Genomic DNA, 25,190 nt, shown 5'->3' with positions numbered 1-25,190 from the left:
CTCTGATAATTTTGGGGTGGCAGATGGGGTGGCAAAACTTTTTCTTAGGGTGGCAGTTGCCACCCCGTGCCACCCCGGTAGATCCGCCCCTGGCTCTGATGTATCATTATGTTAACTGTTTATCTGAATGCCTGTCCTGTAGCCTACTCAATCAGGCAAAATAGCTCTGACGATTTATCATATTACACAAACAATGCATTGCTTTGAACATGTGAACTGTTGTTTAACACTGAATATTTTATTACCTTTTCAAAATAATCCATTAAACCGATGCGATTTGAGGAGCGTGTTCTAATATTTTCAGTTCCATTCACTTGCGCGTTGTCTCAAGGACACGCCCACAATAGAAGGATATCATGAATATTCACGTAAGTGCCACCCAGTGGAACAGAATATTTCAGGAACCGAATATATTGTAACACCGGTGAATGGAACTGAAAATATTAGTACACGCTCCTCAAATTGCAACTGTTTAATAGATTATTTCGAAAAGGTAATAAAATACACAATGTTAGGTCAACAGTTCACATGTTCAAAACAATGCATAGTTTGTGTAATATGATAAATCGTCTGAGCTATTTTGCCTGATTGAGTACAGGACAGGCATTCAGATAAACGGTTAACGTAAGGATACAGAGCAAACATGAGCCAATAACCTTGTTTTGCACTGATGTGTTTTATGTTTAGCTTTTTTATTATTATTTGAGGCTTTAATTTTTTTTTTTTTTTTTTTTTTTTTTTTTGAATAGTTTGATTAGTCTGCTTTCTGCGTTGTCATTCTGTGACTACAGTACTGCATAGTGTTGACAACTTGAAATAAACCTCAAATGTATCTGTGTCCTAATAAAAATAAGGTATAGACCAGGGGCACAGGAAACATTTTCAAAGTGAGGGGGACCAAACTGCGTTCCGGGGGAAGGACAATCAGCTGTCCTTCTGTCTTCCTGTAGCACTGTCTCAGGCATCTTACAGACATTGCAGTTTATTGCTCTGTTCACATCTGCAGTCTTCATACCTCCTGCAGCAGGACTAAGGCACGTTCACAGGTGATCAGAGACCCTGGGCATCTTTATTCTGGTGTTTTTCAGAGTCAGTAGAAAGGTCTCTTTAGTGTCCTAAGTTATTGTAACTGACCTTGATTGACCTATAGGTGCATGTGCAGTTGAAAAACATGACAAACATTGTTAAAACCCTTTTAAAGATCTGTAAAGTTTATTTGGATTGTACAAAATTATCTTTAAAATATCCTGAAAATTGACTTTTTTTTTTTTCTTAGTTTTTTTATTTCAATTTTTAAAACAACAAATCCAGTTGTAGCCTTTATAAATATTAATTACATTAAATATTATAGTTATTACTCTATGAATGTAACTCAAATTGAAAAGACATTTAAAAATTCAAAACAATGTGTGAAAAGAAGCAATGCAAAATGTGAGGTTCTGAGGTAAATATTTAAACAGGGCCTTGACACTCGAGAACAGCCTTCATGCATGTCCAGATCACACACTGCCAGAGCTATCCAAGACTTCAGCTCTCACATCCAATTTGAAACAGACAGCGACTTTCAAGATGATGAGTATAATGTGGAATCACAAAAGCAAAACAAGACCATATTATGACATTGTTGATAATAACAAGTAGGCTATAACGTCATCTTGTAAAGTAGCTGTCTATTTTTTCTGTGCATTTGTGCTGTATTACCTCAGAATTATTATCAGAATTATTTTATTTGACTGCTTTTGAAATTGTTTTAAATTAGGCTACATAAGGTTCTTTGAGTATGTGTTATGTTTGACACATTTCAGGGTTTTGTGCTGCAATATCCTGCCTTGTCCAACTTTAAGTAAAACGAAACTAACTATAATTTCCTATCATAATTATAATATTTTAAACAAAAATAACATTCTTTAAGTAGCTGCTGGCATGAAGACTGTCATCAAAACAAAGCTCCAAAGGTTTATATTTCAAAAGAATATTTTATTATCTTTTCGAAATAATCTATTAAACAGTTGCAATTTGAGGAGCGTGTACTAATATTTTCAGTTCCATTCACTTGCGCGTTGTCTCAAGGACACGCCCACTATAGCAGGATATCATGAATATTCACGTAAGCGCCACCCAGTGGAACAGAATATTTCAGGAACCGAATATATTGTAACACCGGCCCGCGATAGATGACGTCATCGCGGATGACGTCATTATGTCGGAGCGTAAAAGAACCGGTGAACCGTTTTTTTCAACCGGTTTATTGAATTGAACTGTCCGAAAGAACCGGTTCGCAAAAAAGAACCAAACTTCCTATCACTACTCAGAACTTGGTCAATCCGCTTTTTTTTCTCTGTAGTCGTTAAGTCAGGTCAAGTCATCTTCATTTACAGTATATAGCGCTTTTCACAATACCGATTATTTCAAAGCAGCTTCACAGTGATAATAGGAAAATTAATGGACAGATTGTTTTGGCTTTACAGCAGCTCTAGGAAAAAGTTATTAACAAGCTAAAGTAGGTTTTTGATTGAATCACTTCCGTTGTAAAAAATAATTATTACACCTTTTTAACTAAAAACAGAAGACTTTTAATGCATTCTTGCCATTCATTTACGTGTTTAGTCTAGATTTGCACGTTTGAATGTGTATGTGCACAGACACTTAGTCTTTTTTACAAAGTGACATTGCCAAATTACTTGTCTGGCCTGCATAATACATAAAAAAATGTTGTTTCTGCGGATCTATGCAAACTGGAATCATTTTGATAACGTTTTATCTATACATAGGGACAGGAAAGGTTTCTAGGTGCAGGTTCTTCATCTCATCTGGATACAGCCTGGCAAACCTCGGGGATAAACAGAGAGAGACTAATATTAGCATAGATGCCATTCTTCTTATGACGTAGTGAATACATCAGGTGTTATCCCACTGGGCAAATTACGTCCAGAAGACGTCTTTTTCAGGTCTTGTCTCAGGTTGAAAAGACGTCCACTGAGGGGCCAGAATGAAAGTTTTTATGACGTCTTTTTTGGACGTCTTCTGAACATCCGATATAGACGAACAAGCAGAATCACCAAAGGAGAAAAATCACAATTTTTAAGCCACCATCGTGGAGATGAGTGTTTGCTTTAGTTGGGCTCTTGACCCTTGCTTTATTAATGTTAGAATTTGTTTGGGCTGTTAACTCAGTCATAACAGCCAGACAAGCAAAAAGAAATGATCAGGTGTTGGTTATGTTTTCACATAATCATTGTTTGACCTGAATCACTGAACTCATCTAGAGCCCAATCTCTGAGTTAGATTTACATTATTGATTACAGCAGCACTGTGATGCTATAGCGGAAGATCAGCTTTATCAATGCGATTCACATGATTTCAGAAAAGGTGTGTTGAACAAAAAAAAAAGCTTCTAATTTAGGCACACACAGACATCAAGAATCATCCTGTGAATCTCAACAGTGGTGACCATCAAAAAGCATGTTGCAGTGCATTCTGGGAGCAACCAATCAAAATTCATCCATGGCTCCCATCATGCATTGCTGCATGAATAAATTATGAGCGTAATTTTTTTAGTAATTTCCTTTATTCTCATATTTTATTTTGTTCTGTTTATGTGACTTTTTAGTAGCTTGTTTTCTAATGTTCAGAGTTGATCTGTTGATCAGAATATGTTGCTTGTCACCGTTGTTGAGATTCACAGGCTGATTCTTGATGTCTGTGTGTGCCTAAGAGAATTTTTTTTTTTTTTTGCTCAGAACAACTGTTTGTGAAATCCTTCAGATTACATTGATAAAGCTGATCTTCTGCTGTAGAATCACAGTGATGCTGTAATCAATAATGTGAATCTAACTCAGAGATTGGGCTCTAAATGAGTTCAGTGATTCAGGTCTAATAATGATTATGTAAAACATAACCAACACCTGATCATTTCTCTTTACTTGTCTTTACTTAACTGCCCAAACAAACTCTAATATTAATAATGCAAGGGTCAAGAGCCCAACTAAAGCAAACACTCATCTCCACGATGGTGGCTTAAAAATTGTGATTTTTCTCCTTTGGTGATTCTGCTTGTTCGTCTATATCGGATGTTCAGAAGACGTCCAAAAAAGACGTCATAAAAACTTTCATTCTGGCCCCTCAGTGGACGTCTTTTCAACCTGAGACAAGACCTGAAAAAGACGTCTTCTGGACGTAATTTGCTCAGTGGGTATGGGAAGTGTTCCCGGTTCCTGCTGGCCTAATTTATGCAGCCTAACAATTTACATATTTTGTGTTGTGTGTATGCCAGGTTAAAGAGATGTGGTTTTAGACTAGATTTAAACTGACAGAGTGTGTCTGCTTCCCAAACAATGCTAGGAAGACTGTTCCAAAGTTTAGGTGTTAAAAGGGAAAGGATCTACCACCTGCGGTTGATTTTGATATTCTTGGTATTATCAACTGAGATCGCAATAGACGTGAAGGACTATAATGTGTTAAGAGCTCGCTCAGGAACTGGGGAGCTAAACAATTTAGTAGTGATGGCGAGATGAAGCCTCATGAAGCATTGAATCTTTTCAGCCAAGTGGTTCACAAAAGGGTTCATTTCTCGAGGCTTCATTTGCTCACAATACCACCTTGTGGTCAAAGAGTGTAAAACAAGTAGACACATTACAGATGACCTGATGTGATACTTTATTTTGCGGCAGTTATGGCTTAGAAATAACAGTGAAGAAAAAAACACACATTTCCACAAAGATTTAAATATTTATTTGAATGTAATGTGTATTTTTTGGTTGTATATAATGACGATTGTATAACATAACTTTGTAATAAACATATTGGCTTTAAATGAATGGGGCTATTAAATGAAATAATAAATTCTTTGGTCATTATATGCAGGAGGGGATATATTATTCTAAAACCACACAATCTGTGGTGATCTCATGGGTTTATATATCTGTCAAAATATCGCGCCAAGATTTGAACCGCATCCAGTCGAACCATTCGAACCAGTCAGGTTCAATGACGTCACTGATCTAAAACGATACAATCTTCGCTTCACTGAAAGCTATCGGGATTTCCCGATACACGCTCCGAAGCCTCGGCACAGACTGTAACATCACTACCATTTAGCGCTTTGTGTAATGATTCCACTGGAGTCGAGCGTAGTGAGAACCCATGTGCAGTTTTTATTTAACATAAGCGTGTATAAAATAAACAAAGACTTAATCATAACATGACGTGACATGACGTGACGTGACGTGACATGACGTGACGTGACGACATGACATAAAACTCACCAAACAGCAGATTACAGAGAACAAAGCTAGACAAGATAACAATGAAACATGAGGGCTATTTATACAAAGAGACTAATGACAAACAAGGAACACCTGTGAACAATGAGACAAAGAACCAATGACAGAACAGGGCTGCGTTCAACCCCGACAAAACTTTGCAAAACATTTTTTTTTTAACTGAAACAGTGGTGCGTTGAACACCCCGTTCTGATGACGCAGGAGTTGCAACTATGGCAGCTGAGAAAGCCATTCTTTGTGTTCTTTTTGAAGAATTTCCTGAGCCTGATGAAGTCGGTATAAATACGTGTTTAATACTGCAAAATACGATCAATATTACAGTCACTGCCCTTGCCCTCTAGAATAAAAGAGAACATCCCAATCGAGTGAAGGGATTTGTGGAAACTTCTAATTATTGTGATACAGCACTTGCCTTGCAATTCAGGATGAAAAGACAAACATTTCAGGTGAAGGATAATCCACTTCTTACCTCCGAGACTGTGTTGATCTATATTATTTTTATTGTAAGTTAGACTTATCATTATTGCTGATCACAGTTGTGCTATGATATTTGTAATATTTGCCATTATATAATCAGAAAGGAGTATAGAAAAGTTTTTTAAAGTGTCACTTCACAATACAATAGCAAAATATATAAGTAGCCTATAGTATTTTTGTTACATTAATACCCATTGTGCGAGCTGTCTCTTTAATACCACTTGGCTTATGTACATCTTGCCGCTGATTGGGATGACATTTCTGACACACCCACCAAACAAGAGAAAACGTATCTCAAACCTGTTACACACCGTTGCACACCGTTTTCAGGAAACGTAGCAAAACGTTGCGCACCGGTTTGAGCTTGAACGTGCCCCGGAACTGAGAAACCACATGACTAAATCAACCAATGAGAACATAACACATGAGCCTAGGGAAGCACATGACATGATCACATGAGGACAAGGGAATCATATGACATCAGGGAGCTATTGTGAAAAGCAGAGGACCCAGAAACAAAAAGGCAGTTCAGATACAGTTTATTAAATGCAAAATCCCGAAATGCAAAATCTAATTATTCTAATGAATGTTTTTCCTATCATTGCAAAAATCTGAAGCAGTTTTGGAATAAAATTAAAAGTATTGTTAATACAGCAAATAAACATTCAATTAATCAAATTAGAGTTGATAATACAATTTTTCATGATTCTTTATCTATTGCTCAAGTATTCAATCAGAATTTTTCTTCTGTCTGGTCTTCAGAATCCATTTCTTATTTGAATTCTGGTATCTTTAATGATAATTCATTTTGTAATAGCTCTTTTTCATTTAGGAAGATTTTACCAATTGATGTTCAAAATGTCATTAATGAATTAAAGGTGACTAGTGGTGCTGGGTTGGATGGTATTGAAAATAGGTTTCTTAAATTATCCTCTCATATTCTTATGTATCCACTTGCTGATTTGTTTAATCTATGTTTGACTACATGTGAGATGCCAGTTATCTGGAAATGTGCACGCATTACTCCACTTTATAAGGGAGGTGATGTACTTGATCCTAATAATTATAGACCTATATCTATTATATGTTCTATATCTAAAGTTTTTGAAAAAAATATTTATAAACAGCTATCAAATTATTTATCTGTTAATAATATCTTATCTTCAGTTCAATCTGGTTTTAGGTCTAATCATTCTACAACTACTGCTTTACTTAAGTTTACTAATGATGTGTTTTCAGCTTCAGATGATGGCAAACTCACAGGTGCAATTTTTCTTGATTTAACTAAAGCTTTTGATTTGGTTGATCATTATTTGCTTTTAGATAAACTTCATGCAATTGGTCTTTCTGAAAAAACAGTTCTGTGGTTTAATTCATATTTGCACAACAGAAAACAATGTGTTGTCATAGATGGGAATAAATCAGATTTTTTAAATCAAATAAATAAATCAAAGAGGTGTGCCACAAGGTTCAATATTGGGACCACTTCTTTTTTCTATTTATGTAAATAATTTATCATCAGTTCCCAAAAATTGTCAGGTAACAACTTTATGCTGATGATACCGTCATATATGTTTCTAATTCAGATTCTATACAAATTCAGTTATCTCTTCAGTCTGATTTTAATTTATTACAAGAGTGGCTTTTGGCTAATAAATTGGTGCTTAATAAAAATAAGTCATATATTATGGTTTTTGGTTCTAGACAGAAACTTAAATCCAAAACTACTAGTGTTGTATCATGTATTGATGGTACATCCTTGCATAAAGTTGATACTATTAAATATCTTGGTGTATGGCTTGATTCTGATCTCTCTTTTAAATCGCATATTAGTCATGTTTTACGCAAAGTCAATATTGGAATTAGTACTTTATATCATTCTCGAAAGTGTTTTCCATATAATGTTCGTAAGAAACTTGCTTCTCAACTAATACTTCCATTTTTTGACTATTGTGATGTGGTTTATCAAACGGCATCAAAATCAGATCTTGCCCCACTTAATACAGCATATAATAGAGTTTGTAGATTTGTTTTGGGATGTTCTTTTTTTACTCATCACTGTACAAAGTATGATGCGCTTCAGTGGTCATCGCTGTATGTCAGAAGACATATTCATTGGCTTCAACTTGTATTTAAATGTATTCATTTTGATTATCCCAGTTACCTGCAGCAATATGTTGTACCTTGTTCATTAAATTATTTAGTTAGGCATTCTGTTCAGATTTACTTTTTGGTTCCTCGTGCAAAAAAAAATACTTGGTAAAAGAGCATTTAGGTTCAAAGCACCAATGGATTGGAATAATTTACCTGTAGATATTAGATCCATTACATCATTTGGGCTGTTTAAACAATGTGTAACATCTTATTTTAAGAACGATTGTACATGTTACCATTGTCGCTGTTTTTTTTTTTTTTTCTGTGTGTGTGTGTGTGTGTGTGTGTGTGCTGTTGTGTTTGTATTGTTAGTTATAATTTATGATGTTTGTATGTTAAGATTGTGTAATTTTGAATGTTGGGACCCCCTCGAAAACGAGATGTTACATCTCAAGGGGTTTATCCTAAATAAATAAATTTCACATTTATTAACCCTCTGGAGTCTGAGGCTGATTTGGGGCCTGGAGAAGTTTTGACATGCCCTGACATTTGTGCTTTTTCAGTTGTTCATAAACATATAAATGACAAAAGTGTCATTACACTGTATTCAGCACAAACTAGGCTACCATAATATGTGAGGAACATGTATGTACATGTTTGTGTTTTTGAAGGAATAATGTTTATGTGTGGTTATTGAAAAAACAAAAAACTTAAGTCACTGAAATAAGGCCAAAAAAATAATATTAAATCTGTGTTCACAAGACTTCTGGGTATTGGAGGTTGTAAACTAGAGTTTTTACTTCAAAATTATGTAAACATTATCCTTCCTACTCCTTCATATAAAACAATAGAGAGATTTAAATTTTCTAAAACATCTTTGGTCAAGAAACACAGTATGCGTGGAGGCGTGAATCATCATGCATAATGGGTGATTTACACCTGAGAAGACAAAAGAATCGCATAAAGAGCTCTAATGACCTGCATAAATAATGAGCTCTTTCAGTCAGGTAGGCTGTGAAAAAACCCTCTGTGATCATATTTCAAAGCTTATCATGGTGTAAATCAAACATACAGAAAAACAGCAATACTGTGAAATATTATTACAATTTAAAATAATGGTATTCTATTATATACTTTAAAATATAATGTATTTCTGTGATTCAAAGTGTCTGAACAATTATGTTACCTCTATGGCATTTTATATAGGCTTTTAGCTTAAAAGCATGCACATTTGGAGAAATATTGATGGATTCTCATATGTTTGTCAATTTTCTATACAGAGGAGTAATATTGATTCAGGATTTATTGTCATTACTATGAACGCTGGATACTGTGTTTCAATTCATACTTGCAGCCGGAGGGCGCTCTGTGCACCGTTAGTCCACAAATGCCTGCTAAAGAAGAATAGGCAATCCAGAAACTAACCGAACTAACAGAGGCCAGAGATCGCTAACTATGGCTATTCAAAACACTTTTCAAGACAATAAATACACGATTGAGACGATGTATGCATGTATTGACTGAATTAGCGTCAGAATAGCGCTCGTTCTGTGGGCGTGGCCGCATTAGCAGATAATGAGCTGAATCACAGACTTCGGACATGGCTCTCTTTTCATACAGATTACATAAACAGAAAATTTGTGTTTTCGATTTGACTTACACGATTTAAAACCTGACATTTCAATGTTTTTTTAGACATAAGTCTAATTTTTTTGTGATTAGTATTCACTAAGTTATAGTTCATTTTCTGAGAACTATCAGATTGGAGTTCGTTCAGAGGGAGACAAGAGATCACACATCATGTTAGTTTTCTTTATTTTGCAAAAAGCACAACATTGTGTTTTTACTCTGAGTGTACACAAATAAATGAAGATATTCCACAGATTAAAATGGTGTATAGCTCTTAATTGTATGTGCAACATTGACGGAGTATTTTGAGTCTCTTTCACACTTGTAAGAAAAAAACCGCGGTGGTATCGCTGGCGATAACTCAGACCTCACGGTGTTAAGGATAACAGAAAAAACTCAGGCAGTCTGCCGAGCACCAGCTCCTAGGGTGCTCGTAGCTGGGAAACTGTTTTCAAAAACAAGGTCAACAGAAGAGATCCATGTCTTGGAGGAGGACTGGCAGCAACACAGGGGCTCTGTCCCGGACTTGGAGAATCTGTACCGCTGGTGGCAGGTGATCCACACATTCTCTGGCTGCAGGGAGACTGGGCAGAGAACAGGTATGACGTACACAGAGGTGCAAAATTAAGTCTGAGACTTTGACTGTGACTCAGACTAGGACATACACACAATGAACACAAAAAGGAATCCAGTAGCATGAAGAGCTGAGAAACACGTAAGATAACACGTAATAAAAATCTGGCAAAGAGGCGAGAAAACAGCAGAGAGAAATAGCAAGGACAATTAGAGTAGAAAGGGAACAGGTGTAGAAATGATCAGCGTGAGCACTGATTGTAACGACAAACAGCTGAGACTAAGTAGCAATAATGATAGAGGAAAAAAAGAAACAGGGAGAATATCAAACCCGACTCATGACAGGAGCACGTGGCAAATATAACAAACAAGGCAATGAAACAAGGCATGAACTTGAAAAGTAAACCATGAAACATGCAAATGAAACATGACACCAAAACAAGACATTACACTTTGTAAGTAATTAGCCAGATTTTAAAATCTATACAATGTTTAACAGAGAGCCAATGAAGTGTTCACAGAACCGGGCTAATATGGTCACACCTTCTGGTTCCAGTAAGAACTCTAGCTGCTGCATTTTGTACCAGCTGTAAATTGTTTATCAAGCGAGCAGGGCAACCACCCAGTAGAGCATTACAGTAATCTAGCCTTTAGGTCATGAACGCATGAACTGTTCCGCATTGTTCATTAAAGGGGTGGTTCAGTCTTTTTTTTTTTTTTCTAGGCTTGATTGTGTTTTTGGGGCACAGTTTAACATGTCTTAATTCTTCGTTTTTTTGAAAACGCAGTATTTTTCAAATATTTTACCTTTATTTTACACCTCTGTTTCCAATGTCATATGAACGGCTCATTTGATTTCCTGGTTCTATGAAGCCACTCCCTCCGAAATACGCAATGTGCTCAGTGTATTGTGATTCGCTGAAGCGTCCGGAAACGCCACACCCCTTACCATTCATTGTTACGTGCTTCAGTGGAAATGTAAATAATAGCGTCTATATGCTGTATCAAATTGAGCCCGAATCAGACCCAGATGAAGAGGGTCAAGCAGAACCTCTGCAATCGCAGATTTTAAAGGACGTTTATGAATGGTATTTAATTTTGTATTTGTCAAAGTGTTTAGATATGCTGTCACTGCTGTTTGTTAGCTTTCAATATACAGATTTATCCTGATTAAAGCTTTACTGTAGCTGAATACATGATTGAGTAGTAGCATTTTTGTAAAGGTAACGTTTAATTTATAGCATGAACAACTGTTTGTCTATGAACATAGAAGTTTGTTGGTGTTTGTAGAATTTTGCTAACTGGCTAGCGAAGCAAAAATGCATTGATCTTTATGTACTTGATGCAACCAAAAAATACCAACAGAACTATACTTTAAAAGACATGTACAAACAATAAAACATACTTACAGTTTGAAGCCAATAAACAGCAGCTTCTGCTTTTAAAGTGGGAACTGCTTCATCTTTCAGTAACAGCCTTTGTGCAAATCCAGCATTGAACTTGTGTAGATTCTGGAAGCTGTCTTTCAAGGCGCATCCAGTGTAGAAAATATCACAGACTATAATGGGTTATATTATCTTTTGATACGCCACGTTGCTCACGTCCGGTGTACATCAGCAGCCATATCAGCCTGTAGCCCAACACTGGTTGCCCACTGAAGCTAAGCAGGGCTGAGCCTGGTTAGTACCTGGATGGGAGACCTCCTGGGAAAACTATAGGTTGCTGCTGGAAGAGGTGTTAGTGAGGCCAGCAGGGGGTGCTCACCCTTTGGTCAGTGTGGGTCCTAACGTCCCAGTATACTGATGGGGACACTATACTGTCCTTCAGATGAGACATTAAACCAAGGTCCTGACTCCCTGTGGTCATTAAAAATCCCATGTCTTTCGAAAAGAGTAGAGGTGTAACCCCTGGCATCCTGGCCAAATTTGCCCCATTGTCCTCTGTCCATCATGGCCTCCTAATCATCCCCATATACTGATTGGCTTCATCACTCTGTCTCCTCTTCACCAATAAGCTGGTGTGTGGTGGGCGCAATATGGCTGCCGTCGCATCATCCAGGTGGATGCTGCACATTGGTGGTGGTTGAGGAGATTCCCCCTTCTATATGTAAAGCGCTTTGAGTACCCAGAAAAGCGCTATATAAATGTAACTAATTATATAATTATAATTACACAACTCTTCCCCTTCCATTATGCCGTGCGACATGGCCTTGCCCACTTTGTTGCGTGTTCCGGGGTGCATGTTTTGCAGGGTTTATGATGTCACCAACCCGGGAAGAAGCTCGTTGTAGTCCAAACTGGTCATTTTTGTAGGCATTAAACTTCCATAAATTTTAAAGACAATATCTCTGTTTGCATTTAACGTTAAGCGCTGTAACTTTGCAGATACTGTTCATGCTCAAGCAGCAACATTACACAATAACTAAAGTTAAAAAAGTGAAATCGCAATGAACCACCCCTTTAAGAGCATATGTCGTAGTTTAGATATATTTTTAAGATGGAAGAATGCAGTTTTACAGATGCTAGAAATGTCACTTTCAAATGAAAGATTAGTAGTAATATGATGCACCTTGTGTCAAAATGATTTATGGCCCCTTTGATTGATGACTTGACAGGTGTGACCTTTTGCCCTTCCGTTTCCGGACTGTGTTTATGACAGGAAGTGTGACCTTTTGCCCTTCCGTTTCCGGACTATGTTTATGACAGGAAGTGTGACCATCTGTTTCTGGATTGTGTTTATGAGTGTCATATGTTTTTCTGTTCAGGAAGTGGAATGGTGTTGGGGGTGTTTATACAGGTGTGGTGGGCAATTTGAGGATTGCACTGGGTGTTTAATGGTGTGGGAATGTTCATACAGACTGGGGCAATTTGATGATTGACCGTTTTTGAATGTTTTTGTCAGAATGTGCAGCATCCAGCCATAATGTCTGTGAATGAAACAATACAAACAAGATTAATAAATAAGAAGCACTGTTGTTAAAAACATATGAAAGTTTATTGAAACAATAAAGAAAGCATGAAAAAAGACTAAGTCTCAATATGACTTCTCCTTAAATAAAGGAATAATAAAATATGAAATGGTGTTTATATGAAATAAGTGAAATAAACTGAAATTATTATTATTAAACCTTTATTTAAAATAAAACTTGAGATTTAAAATAAAACTTGAGATTTAAAAAAGGAAATAAAACTTGAAATTTAAAATCTCTTTTACAAGACAGGCAGCACATTTAGTTGAACATATAGCAAAATACAATCATTTACCGAAATACACAAAATCACTTACAATCAAACAATTACAATCAAATGACTCAGAAACTAGATCCTTTAAAATACCCTTAAAATCATTTAGTGATACCAACCCTTTTAAACGTAAAAGAAATAGAAATTAAATGAAAAAGTATTTTGAAGCTTTGAAAGTTTGTTTTCCATCTTAAAAAAGTACTGATGTTAAATAATGCAGTTGAAATATCAATTTTATCAATTAAGATAAGAAAAGTATGATGATAAATGAAACATATGAAAGGGTTTATATGAAACAGTATTAAAGGTGCCCTTGAGTGATTTGAAAAAACATTTTAAATTGTTCCCTGATATCTACATAGAGGGTATGTGGCTTTTTTATGGTCGAAAATTGTCCAGATATGGTTTTACAGCTCCATTTATAACCCCACAAATAGCCCCTAGAATGAAAAGGTCTGTTTTTGCCTTATTTGGAAGGCTCATGAATAGTAATATGGTGCTCCGCTCTGATTGGCTGTTTCACTGTTCGGCTCCTTCCAATTACTCACACTGATAGCGAACAAATCTGTACTGTACGGCGTGAACGATGGAGAGTTTTGGTATTCAACCTTATATGTTTGAGCCTGTTTCTGACGAAGATGCAGATGTAGAGGAACAACCAATTTTGTTGCGATTGGCCATGGACGTTTCTGAGTGGTAAGTTAGTCTTTATTTTCAGTATGAACCTGCAAAACGTAACTGTTACGTCAATGGAACTAGCATATAGCGTTAACTTTACACTATAACTCATAACGTCAGTATTTGCAACTTTGTTTTTAGCATTGTAAAAAAAATTAATTGTAATAATGTGTCGCTGTATGGTTTTACAATGATAGCTTCTTCACTTTGCAATAACAACTCTAAACAACGCGAAAATTTGTTTCTAATATATTGACATTACCGATATGATTTTAAATTTGATTTATTTAGCCAACCAAAGTAAAGCATAGAAGACATTCCAAAAAAGCAGTGTCATGTTTACTACTCAGCTGCTGTAGTGTGATTACGATTTAGCTATTAGTAACAAAACTTACATCGTCTATAAATATCTTTTTCCATAGGTGTACGCATACAAGTCATACAAGTTCTCAAAAATAAAAATATTTGAAAAAAAAAAAAGACTAAATGTCTTGTCAAATGACTATCGTTTCAGCTTGAACGGTGTAGAAAGTTAGCTAGAAGGATCGAGTATCTGTAGCTATCTGTAAGCAAATAAACTAACAGTTAGCTTCGGTGTAATGTGTTGTTGGTTAAATATAGGTCAAATTATAATTATATCCGACAAAAGAGAATTGGCATATGTATCTACGGTTATGTTATAGATTTATATAACAAAGACAGTAATAAATTTTAATAGTAGTTACGTAAACTTTGCTATTTGTTACTGTACTAGCATCTTGCATTGGATCTAGACAACACTGGGTACATGGTAGTTAATGTTGTTAGCTCACTAAGAAACTTTACATTTAATCAGAATAGTTTCTACAGCCAAGATGTGATAAAAGCACTACTTACTGCTTGCGGGAATATAGTTGGAATTGCCCCTTTCTTCAGTGTCAAACCTATGTGTCAAACGCTGAGCGAAGCCTGCTTGATATTGTCCCAGGTTAGAAAAGCTGTCCGCGGTGAAATGGGCAGAGCAAACTAACAACTTTGAGTTAAATTGTTCCGGTATCCGGTTATAGATAAACATCAGCCATGCCTTTTGACAGTTTTTTTCTGGAGGAAGACTATGAAAAGTTTTCACATCCCCTGCACAGCCTGGAACATAACATTTATTTCCATGATCTGCCATTTTCGCTGTTATCCTCGCTTGGCTTGTTTCTTCACTCTGCCTGCAGAACTTCCGATGATTCCGCTGGGCGGTTCCGCCTGGCCTGGATCATGAGCATATGCAAATATTGGGGGCGGAGTCCCCGACTGTTACGTAACAGTCGGTGTTATGTTGAGATTCGCCTGTCCTCCGGATGTATTTTAAACAAATGAGATTTATATAAGGAGGAGGAAACAATGGAGTTTGAAACTCAGTGCATGTCTTTTCCATGTACTGAACTCTTGTTATTTAACTATGCTAAGGAAAATTAAATTTTTGATTCGAGGGCACCTTTAAAGCATATGAAATAGTGTTTACATGAAATAAGATGAAATAAACTGAAATTATTATTATTAAACCTTTATTTAACCAGGAAATAAAACTCTTGAGATTTAAAATCTCTTTTACAAGAGGGCCAAGAGGCAGTACATTTAGTTGAACATATAGCAAATACAATAATTTACAGAAATTACACAAAATCACTCAAAACAATTACAATCAAATGACTCAGAAACTAGAACCTTTAAAATACCCTTAAAATTACTTAGTGATACCAACTCTTTTAAATGTAAAATAAATAGAAATTATTTGAAAAAAATATATGTATTTTGAAAGCTTTAAGAAGTTTGTTTTCCACCTTAAAAAGCACTGATGTTAAATAACGCAGTTGAAATATCAATTTTATGAATTAAGATAAAATAATATTTTTGAAGCTTTAAGATATTTTTAACTTTAAGAAAAGTATGATAATAAATGAAACATATGAAAGGGTTTATATGAAACCGTATTAAATAGTACTGATGTTAAGCAACGCAGTTGAAATAGTAATTTTATGTAATAAGCTGAAATAGTATTTTAAGGCAACTTACTAGTTGAGTTGAGATGCATGCAGTCCATTTGCTAAACTGAAAATGAGTTTGTTTCCCGTATTGCTGTGGGCCGGTCCAACTCTGTCTGCGGATGTGATTGGTTTGCAATGTGTCAAACTATTAAAAGTGAGTTAGGGTGGATATAACACCTCTTATGGTTTATTATCGAGGGATGAAAGCTAAATCTTTCTTCCTTCCTTCCTTCCTTCTTGGCTCCCCTGACACTGACAACCTGGGAGACCCCCCAAAAAATGACACCTCATTTCTGACACCTACTGAAGATATTCTATTTGTTTTATTTTGATTTCACTTTTTCTATTGCATTACATATTTGTAGTTTACATGACAGAGATCTTACCAAACATTTTAATCTTACAGTTTTTAAATTGTTTACACACTAAAAGTGTTACTCTAGGCCTGCTCAATGAATCTTGTCAATACCTTCTCTCTATGTTGCAAGTAACAAAAATAAGATTCTAATGAAGAAACAGTCAGATAAACTCCAGTGTGAAATGATGCTTCAGACCCTCACATGGACGGGTGGAGTCAGACTACATGAGCCTCTGTGTCACAGCATATTTTAAGACCGCCAACTCCTTTCCAGTGAATGTTTTTGTACTAAATTTATTTCAAAGCACAATCTTAAAAGTTCAAAAATGATCTTTTAATTTTAAAAGGTTGTTTAAATCCAGTCTTTAAAGATTTAATAATCTTTTTATCTTTCTGGAAGTCTGCTGTATGAAGATAACATCTGACGAACGATGGTAGAAATGATTTGCATAAATTTTACCTAAAGTATTATTTTTATTTTTATTAATCAAGAACTGTAAAATGTTGAAATCAAAAACCTGTACTTGGTTGTCTTAGATCTTATTTCTCAAAGATTGAAACAGTATTTTCGTCCATGCAACACACAAAGTTTTTGAAAAATCTGTATGTTTTTAAGATAAACTGCGAATGTTTAATTCGATTTTTAAAAATCCAAATGTGAAGGTGTCTGTGTGTTTGATGCCTCACAACTCTCACGTAACCTCGAACATTGCTCTTGTTTAGCTTAAGTTGTATCTTTAAGAAATTCACACATATTCAAACAGAGACCAGGTGTTCCTTTGTGCTGTTCCCATGAAAAAATTTGTCTTGAGTGAATATTTAATTTTACTCGTCTTAATTCGAAGCATTATATTATTTTAAACTTCAAATAAAAAAGTGGTCATATGTTGTCATATTCTTATGGTGTGCCTGAACTCAGCATCTGACATAAGTGCAATACTAGATCATGGCTACTGCAAAATAAGTTACATTCAAAAATTAACTTTCACTGTTGTTAATTTCACTCAATCCATCCCTGTTCACATTACTAAACAAACAAACAAACAAACAAACAAACAAACAAAAACAAAAACAAAAACATGCAACTACATGAACTTAATTGTTAGTTGTTTTTACTAAAAATGAATATTGTCAGGTTTACTTAATAAGTGTTTGTTCAGTCAACTTAACATTGCTGAGTGAAACACACAAATTAATGTAGACATAACTAACTGGGCAGTGGATCCATAGTTCCTGGCATGCTTTGCAAGGGTCTGCATTGGGAGAGAAAATTTTCCGTTTTCAGTAAAGGGAAATATGTTGGTTGTTTATGATAGTGTTTAATGCTCAGTTATGTTGGACATTTAGAGAAGTTTCTGTAATGTTTTTGAATTTTGTGGATACCATTATGCAGAAGAGTGTCGCCTGTGCGCACTCGTATATGCATGCTTAGGATGGAATTCTTGCTTGCAGTTCAAACGAGTTTGATCAATGAGTTAATTTTGAGTGCATTTTGTATAACAAATAGGTAACTCAATAAGGTAAATTAAGTCAAAAAATGTATTCACTATACATAATAAACATGACATAACAATAAACTGCACATATATATTATGTAACTGACAAATTCAAATGATTTGTATTTACGTTCTGTCAGCTTTAAATTGTTATTTGTAATATAGCTGCAACACTTTTTATTTTTATTTATTTATTTTATTTTTGTAAGTAAAACCAGCAGTTCAGTTTTTGAACGTGGTCTTTATCAGTGTAGAAACATACCCTTTACTGAAAATATACAAAGATGTATAATATCGGTTATCTACTCAAAAATAGATGTAGAATTTTAAAAATGCTGATGTGACAGTTTGTCTGTTGGTCGCAATGATGACTCTAGCAGGAAGAATGCCCTTTGACACCCAACGCTTTTGCAGGGTGTTAAACACCCTACAAGGTAGTCATTAATTTCAGTTGTTTATTTATTTATTTTTCAACTGAGTGAATTCACACATGTGAGGTCTTTCAGAAGAGTTCCTGAGAGAAAATTTAATTGTGCTTAAAAACCAAACATTAGGCCAAATCACTACCTGGCATGTTCGCATTAGACCCTGATGTACTGCAATAGAATATATATATATATATATATATATATATATATATATATATATATACTGTTACATACTAGTATATGATGTCTGTTAAATATGTTTATTTGTGTTTAAAAACCTTACATTTAAAATTACATTTTAAGGTGACGCAGGTCACACAAAGCCACCTGATTTTACTTTTCTTATTTCTACAAAGTTTCATTTCCTAGTAAATATTAATTAAACATGATAAAACAAAAGAATAATGTTGACAAATATGTTTTTAAAGAAATAGGGATTACCATAGTCCAAACAGTTCCTCACATAATGACATTAAGGAAGGTCGACACATCTACTGTCTGTGTGTGTGTGTGTGTGTGTGAACGGACGTGCTGGCCAGATGAACTGCCGCTGTCCATGAGTAGCTAGTTTTACCCCAAATCAAATATTGTATTACACTTTTTCTTTATACCTGCGTTCTGACACAATGTCATTAATTAGTGCTTTTTGTTTTATAAAATGTTCACACTACTTTTATCAGCCTGATAAATATGGAGTTAATACATGATGAAACAAGAGAGTCATACTACCAAATTATTTTGACACAATGTTTTTAAGAATAAAACACAACTAAACCAGATAGCACGTCATTTTTCTTTTTGACAAACCCCCATTTCAGATGCAACCGTGAAGTGGAATAGGTCTTATTCTCAAAGTTTTGGAACTGATGCAAACATGCGATCCAGGTATCTGGCTAAAACCTCGTACTAAACAAAGAAGGGAATATGCCTCAGCATGTATAATACAATATTTTTACACAAAGTATCATGGTTTCAGACCATTTTTAAAAGGTTTTAGTACGATGTCTACATTTGGTCTCTTTGTAGTTTTTAGATGAAGACTACTCTTTGAGCATGGTAAAACATGCATAGGCATTAATGAACAAATACAGCATAAGAAAATTGAATGGCAGTCCTTATACATTAGACACCTTATACATTTTTGTTTTGTTTTTTACATATATGACTTTTACACAAGTTACAAATTACAAGTCAATGATGTCATGGACATACAATTTGACATGTTTGTCTTAATAACTTGTTCTTCTGTAAGAAAACCAAAATGTTTTAACATATCGTAAATTTCAATAGTTAGCCAGCAAATGCAAGTGAACTGTTTATTACTGAGATAATTTACAGTTATATGTGAAACAAGCTCTGTCACATCAGAGTTGAATTCTAGTTGAACATTGTTATTTCCCCCACATGTTTAACAATGCTAGTGTTCTTGGTCACAAAGTTCTCATTGTAGCATACTGGCTCTGAACCCAGACCGAATATTTGCATGTAACAGTTTGCAGACATTTGTGTTTTTTATGTTTTCTTTGATTTTGTTTACATTTTTCTGAAACACACCGTTTTACCACGGGTTCACCACGGGTTCATTTTTAACATCACCATTCTTCTTCCGTCTGTAATTGTTTTCCTTTATCGTTTTACCCATTCCATTTTGACTGAAAAACTGTTTCCTAGAATCGGTTGTAATGTTAGTGAACTTTAGGTGTTCTCTGCATCTCTTTGTTCGTAATCATTTGATTGATTTAATAAAATGACGGTTTAAATCATCGTCTTGGGTCATTTTACATACTATGTTATATTTTGGGTAATAGAATGCAGAGCAAAGAAAGAAGACATTTTTTTTTAAAAACATTAAAATAAGGCATTATCGATGTGTAGTGTTATATACAATATGTAGGCCCTACATTGTGTTTAAATTTTACTCGAGACACTTTAATATGACGATGTCAATAAAAGTCTTTAACCCTTAAAAACCTTTAGTTTTGAACCATTTTTAATATCTTAACATCTTAACTTAACTCTTAAGTAAAAGTTAAAAGTCTGCACAAAAATAAATTCCATCTTATCTACTTTCTAAATGCATGTCATGGATCTATTGCAACAATTCATAAGTGCTTGTTTTTGTTTTGTTTGTTTTTGATAATTTTATTTTATTTATTTTATTTTTTTAAACTCGTATAGAATCAGGATTGCAAGTTGTGTAATACTGTTTTTAATGAGCTCATACATGGTCGTAAATAACAAGTGATTCAAACTTTATTTGCAGGGCAGAGGTGGTGTGCAGGGCAGGGCAGAGGTGGTATGCCCGTAGCACTGTGACCCCACCCTAAAGGGTAGTGAGAGAGAAAAAACTTGTAATGCAGATTATGGCCCCCTTGGCGTTCCATATTTAACACCAAAGAGGCTACAAAACTGCCAAGTTTTTCCATGCACGTCCGGGCACAGGGGGCGGGGCAAGGCGAGTGCGCGTCACACAACGCCCCCAGGGGCCCGGGAAAGCATGGTTGTCAAGTCTGAATCTGATTCAGCATGAGCACATCACGACTATGGGACGCTCAGCATCATCTTCATTTTCAGAGCCCAACAATACTCTCTCCAATGTAGCAGTCGACATCTGATCCTCTGCTGGAGTTCCGACTAAGATGCTAGGTCCCTCATGAGAAGGACCAGCAATCCAAGCAGAAGCTACCAGCCATGTTGGACAGTGAACGTGGCCGTCCAACTGGACGACACACGGCGCACTGGGCGCCGACGTGGCCATGTTTTATTAAACATGAACCACCCTGTTTACGGTAACATAGTCACAACATGTTTGCAATGCACTAGAGGAGTGGGGGGCCCACGGAGAATGGCTCGGTGGGTATAGCCCCACTGTGATCCTCTGGTCATCCAGGCTTATTAACCAAAGTAGTATTTTTCTTATTCAGAAAAATAAACTAGATCGGGGAATAAGTGAGGGGACTCCACCTCATTAAAGGCGCTCGAGTCTCGACCGTGCATCTAGAGCGGCAGATGACGCGCAGGGTTGCCATGGCAACGCGCGCTGTCAGCCGGCAGCTCGACGGCACACGGCGCGCTGAACGCTCAAGCCCTTACGAGAAAGGCGAGACAAACAACGCGCCGACGTGGGCATATTCTCATAAGAAAATATGAACCACCCACAAACACAGTCTCAGCACGCTAAGCAGACATGAGAGAAAGTGATTGTGGCCGTCAGTGAGGATAGGAAACGACCGCCTCCAGAAATGCACAGACAGAATGACGTCTTGAAAAAGACGCAGTGTCTGTCTGTGAAGCGCTTTTAGAAGGGGAAGAGTCAGCTCTCTTCGTGCTGAAGCACACAGGGAGTGACGCGATGTGTTCAGGTACACCACTCCCCAAACACACCGGGAGGAACCAGCCCAAATCGCAACAGACAACTGCGTTTTATATGGGAATTCAGTTGCTGTTAAAACAGCAGTTGAGAGCTTAAGCTCAGGCTCCCCGGGAAGCTCGCGACCTCGCTGTTGTGCCTTAACGCCAACACAAACAGACGCTGAATCTCCAAGGCTGTTTAGTTTCACTCTTGTGACGTCTGAAGCTGGACACCAACTGTTGGCTCCGAAGCAACAGAGTGCGATTGCATCTGCTTCCTATTTATATACACCTGTCGGAGGCGGTGCGCATTATGCAAATATCGCACGCCAATTCCATTGGCTTGTTTTAGTTCACTCGAAGCTGATAGGGCTCTCTAGCGATATCCCAATTCGTCGGTCACTACTGACGTACGTCGAACGTGACCGACTGAAAGGGAACACTAATACATACACAAACATCAACTGACAAATAAAGACTGAACACAGAGGAATTAAATACACAGGTAACTAAATGTTAAAGCTGTGGTGGAAGATTAGTGTTCATTGGAACAGATGAGTGGTGGGAAACAAAGACAAAGAAACATGTGACTGATAAAAACAAACCAAAAAATACATGAAAGTAAAACTAATGATGAATGAGTCTTGCAAAGCAATACAAACAGAGAGGAACCTCAGGCAAAAAAATAAATCCACAAACAGGCAAAGTCCATAAAACCAAGAGACAAGAACAGAAGAGAGTGTGCAGAAGAGCAGCATACCATTTGCAAAACCTCAATGACAATGACAGAGAGAAATGTGGTTAAGTAGGCTGAGACTAAAGCCGAGTTCAGACTGCACGATTTTCAAAGCAGTCGGGTCACTGTTCTTTTCACACTGCATGACTATCTTGGCCAGCATTCAGTCGCTGCTGTGTTCAAACTGCACGATGGATCGGCGACAGAAGGTTTCACACTGCATGATAGGAAGAATCGCCGACAACTCTGTCTGGCACGCAAACTACGTTTCACAACCAAAAACACGCGAGATGTGACAAGGAAACAACGCGATATCACGTGTGCAAGACCGGAGTTATTATTATTATTATTAAAAACGGTAGCCCGCAAGAAGCTTGCAATACGAAATTGCCTGTGCGCTGATTTGCAGCGAAAACAAGAAAAAGAAAAGAACGAATATGGAGGAGGAAATGGTTGAGGAGACTGTGGATTGTGTGTTCTGCAATGAGAGTTGGAGGTAAATAAATAACTTTTCAATGTGCTGCTGTTGGATGGTAAAGCAAATGTTTGTGCTTTGGTTCTGTTTGATATAATTGTAATGTTTATGTGTACAAAGCCATGCTTGCTGATATTGTGGTCTATAACTCCTCCCCGAACTCCCCGCTGCTCTGCATCTTACTCTCTCATTGGCTGTCGGTCATCGCCGATGTAGTTTCCAGTCAGCACCTCAGAACACTTTTCACACTGCAGGATTTTGAATCGCCGACAGGTCCAGATATTTAGCACGCCAAATATCTCACGGGTGTCGGCGACTCGTCGGCGATTCTCTCAGATCGCGTCTTTGCTCATTCACACTGCGTGATTGTCACTCACGTGAACGAGCACCGATTTGCCTGTGATTTCGGGCATTTGTCGGCGATTTCTCAAAACCTGTCGGCGAGCCAAAATCGGGGCTAAAATCGTGCAGTCTGAACTCGGCTTAAGACTAAAAATGTAATGAACAACAGCTGGACTCATCATTCATGATAAGTCCGGGCAAAGAATTATGGGGACTAAAGTTAATGGCTGAGTGGCAAAGGTCAGGGAAGGAGTGCCCTCTAGTGGTCAACCTGGGCACACCAGCTGGTGATTATGATAGGTTATCTATTTCACAAGTTCACACTTACATGATGTTTTATTAACAAAGTTCGGGAGGAACAGGTGCAGATAATTAACCTAATCAGCTCAGGTGGAGAGAATTCAGTTAATCAATGCAAACCAATGGAAAGAGGTATAAACAAAGCAGACTTACCTCTGTTCATCTGACAGTTCATCAGCATCCCTCTTCCACCCCTTCTCCTCACTTCAGTTCTATGTACTTTTACAACAACTGGGGGGTACTCTGGGTTCGGGCCAAAACTTCCAAGCTCGGAGCCCTCCCCCCGGACAGCACGCCAAATACACATAACTCTTACTGTATTTAATTTTATGTAAATGTGAACTCGTGAAATATAATTAGATAAAGGTTATGCATATTTGGCGTGCTGTCCAGGGGGAGGGCTCCAAGCTTGAAATTGGGCCCGAACCCAGAGAACTCCCCTGAATCGCTGGTCCGATTCAGTTCTGTTATAAAGATCATCAATTATTAAATTAGTTCATTTTATTTCATCTATGAAGCAGTTCTTCAGAAAACAGTGATGTTATCATCCACCTCAGTTCAGTTCTTATCCAATAGTGTCAGTGACACTAGTGCCAACAAACGAGCATGGTATGATTATGATTCAGGCTGCATCACAAGTTAGAAACAGGACTGTGGATGGTAGCATTCAAATATTTCATCTTCATCAGTTCCTTTTGCTTGAAGATCGGATTCATCATGCCATTATGGAGACGAACCTGGTCATGTTTGTGCAGAGGACTTGTTCTTGTGGACTTTGCTGAGGATCTGTGCTGATGGGTGTCGTGTTGACTAGGCTTTCACAGGGGATTGTCTAGATTGTCACTGCTGGCATTAAGGGCTGAGTTGTGGTCGTGTCTAGGTGCAAGTCCACCATCTGGATATGGACTGGATGCGGCTGACGACAATAACCTTTGGGATAAACAGAAAGACTAATGTTAGCGTAGATACCATTCATCTTACTTTATAACAAGTACATTGGGTATTATGTGAAGTGTTCATGGTTCCAGTTGACCAATACTTTAACGGATGAAAATAGTAATTTTGTCACGCTTTGAGCCGGTCGTGACAATAGCTATCACAGGGTCATTTAGAAAATGGCCGTGGTCAAGTGCCCCGCCCCCCAAGAGCCTATCGTCCCTAAACGAAAACTCAGAACTTTGCAAAACCAGGTGAGCACATGCAACACGCAATTCCAAAAAGGGGCATGCAAACGGAGACGGAGCCACAGACAACGCTACAACTGTTAAAAACCACATATTCCCTCAACACCACCTAATCTGCTTTCAACCAGTACGTCCAGGGGAGAGCATGAACGCAGTCCCCCACTACCATAAATTATGCAGTCGAGATTCCCACATTTGGGGAAATCGCACGGGTCAGTACAACCAGATTGCAATGGCCGAGCCTCGCCCTGGGTGAACCACCTTCCTGATCATGGTGTCTCCCCTGCCAGGTAAGTATGAGTCCCCAGGCCTCCAGTCAGAGGCTACCCTATCCCTCTTTGCCATCCTCATCAACGGTGACCCCCCTCCCCCACCCCAAGCAAAGGAAGGGCGTGTCCCTGCCATTACTTGACTGCGATTTCCGTGACCATGCCTTCAAGCCGGCAAACTGCCAAGCACCTACAGGTGCTGGTCATGTAATTAGAATATCATCAAAAAGTTGATTTCTTTCACTAATTCCATTCAAAAAG

At 37.2% G+C, this 25,190-nt stretch overlaps 1 non-coding gene across 1 annotated transcript; it reads right to left on the bottom strand.

Moving 5' to 3' along the window:
- Positions 1-24,794: 24,794 nt before the first annotated feature.
- On the bottom strand, positions 24,795-24,958 carry LOC125249799. The gene has a single exon (XR_007180652.1). It is a non-coding gene; the product is annotated as a U1 spliceosomal RNA (small nuclear RNA).
- Positions 24,959-25,190: the final 232 nt, after the last annotated feature.

This window comes from Megalobrama amblycephala, linkage group LG16 (genome assembly GCF_018812025.1).
Source record: "Megalobrama amblycephala isolate DHTTF-2021 linkage group LG16, ASM1881202v1, whole genome shotgun sequence".
In the NCBI taxonomy this organism is placed as follows: Eukaryota; Metazoa; Chordata; class Actinopteri; order Cypriniformes; family Xenocyprididae; genus Megalobrama; species Megalobrama amblycephala.
This window is presented reverse-complemented; position numbering and strand designations above follow the sequence as displayed.